Source organism: Odontesthes bonariensis, chromosome 8 (assembly GCF_027942865.1).
Source record: "Odontesthes bonariensis isolate fOdoBon6 chromosome 8, fOdoBon6.hap1, whole genome shotgun sequence".
Lineage (NCBI taxonomy): Eukaryota > Metazoa > Chordata > Actinopteri > Atheriniformes > Atherinopsidae > Odontesthes > Odontesthes bonariensis.
Window position 1 is genome coordinate 24,121,895 of NC_134513.1, and position 1,531 is coordinate 24,123,425.

At 42.3% G+C, this 1,531-nt stretch overlaps 2 non-coding genes across 2 annotated transcripts; both read right to left on the reverse strand.

The window, feature by feature from the left end:
• Nucleotides 1-706: 706 nt before the first annotated feature.
• Nucleotides 707-780, reverse strand: trnan-guu (transfer RNA asparagine (anticodon GUU)). Its single transcript has one exon. It is a non-coding gene; the product is annotated as a tRNA-Asn (tRNA).
• Nucleotides 781-1,134: 354 nt separating this feature from the next.
• Nucleotides 1,135-1,208, reverse strand: trnan-guu (transfer RNA asparagine (anticodon GUU)). The gene has a single exon. It is a non-coding gene; the product is annotated as a tRNA-Asn (tRNA).
• Nucleotides 1,209-1,531: the final 323 nt, after the last annotated feature.

Consider the following 1,531-nt stretch of genomic DNA (forward strand, 5'->3'; position numbering starts at 1 on the left):
AACGATGCATTTGGAAGTTTGTACATAGTCCAGGAGTTTATTATTATCATCAACACAAGCCTGATAGCTTTTCTGCTGCTAAAGCTTTGTTGACGTCACTTCTGGGAGCTAGGAGCTTCAAAGTAAGATGAAGGTTGATCTACTACTGTAGACAACAAAGCAAGGCTGCTCAATTTCTCCATTATTAAAATAAATTCACAACTCTACAACATAAAAATTCATGTAGAATATAGCATATAGGCCTACTTTGTTGTCAATTTAAGTAGCTTAGAGCGCAAGTTTACTTTTATTTTACTTTTTTTTCTTCTTCCTCGTCGAATTTCTGTCGTTATCTGGGATAAGTGATACAATTGGCTATGAATCGCGCGCAAAGCAGCATGGGAAGAACCTGACGTCATTTGATAGACATTCGTAGCGCCCAATAAACGGCTCTAGGCATTCGTAAACCACGCCTCAAATACGAGAAAATGCACACCTAGTTCCCAGACCACCATCTCATCGAGATTGTGGACGCGTCACCCAGGCTACTTTGCTCGTGCAATTTTGACAAAAGGGAGAGGAGCCTCTAGGTTGAGTCATGCATGACACTGCACTTAACAGGTCACCCTTGGAGAAATATTTTGCCAAGGAGCGTGTATAATGCGTAAGGAGAGCGTTTTGGCAGCAGAATGTTTACTTTAACTCACGTAATACACATAAGTCAGACCGTCCCTGGGTGGGCTTGAACCACCAACCTTTCGGTTAACAGCCGAACGCGCTAACCGATTGCGCCACAGAGACTCTGCCTAGCTTTTGTTGGCAGTGGGTGTGGCTTCGAGCTTGACTGCCCCCTCATGGCGGTAGATGCAAGCGTTCTGTATTTTTGCGTGATGAGACTCGAGTGAACTGCTGCTGATCTATGTCAAACTTGAACCGAAAAGTAGGAGGTGCTATACAGCAAGATTACCAGTTACAATACAATTGTAATGTCTCTCATCAAACAGCTCAGCATGCTTTGGCACCTTAACTCTTGTTAACCAAATGACTTAAAGGATAACTTGTGTGTTCAGTGGAACAAGTCACCCATTACAGCTATCAATTTTCTACCAAAACTACAACTAGTTGCTGACCGGTAGATTTGTTGGTACACAAACTCGTCCCTGGGTGGGCTCGAACCACCAACCTTTCGGTTAACAGCCGAACACGCTGGCCTATTGCGCCACAGAGACTTGCTGTAGTTGTCTGTGGGCGTGGCCTCGATCATTACCACCTCTCATCCCGTCATTAGAGTATGTGTTCGATTTATTAATGTTTGTCATAAGTTTGATATCTGCTGTGTAGGTAACAAGTAAAGTAGCACAAAACAAGTAGTCAATAACTTCCTGGTGCGACTTGTTAAAGAAAGAGATTTAATGTCAAATTGTATCCCAAGTGCCCTCATTTGGTCTCTCAGCCTTTTTGAATTTTTTCTCGTTTGTGTATGACTTTCATAGCAATATGTCAAAAAGGTTATTTTTTCACTTTGCTTATGCAATTTTGACAAAAGACAGAG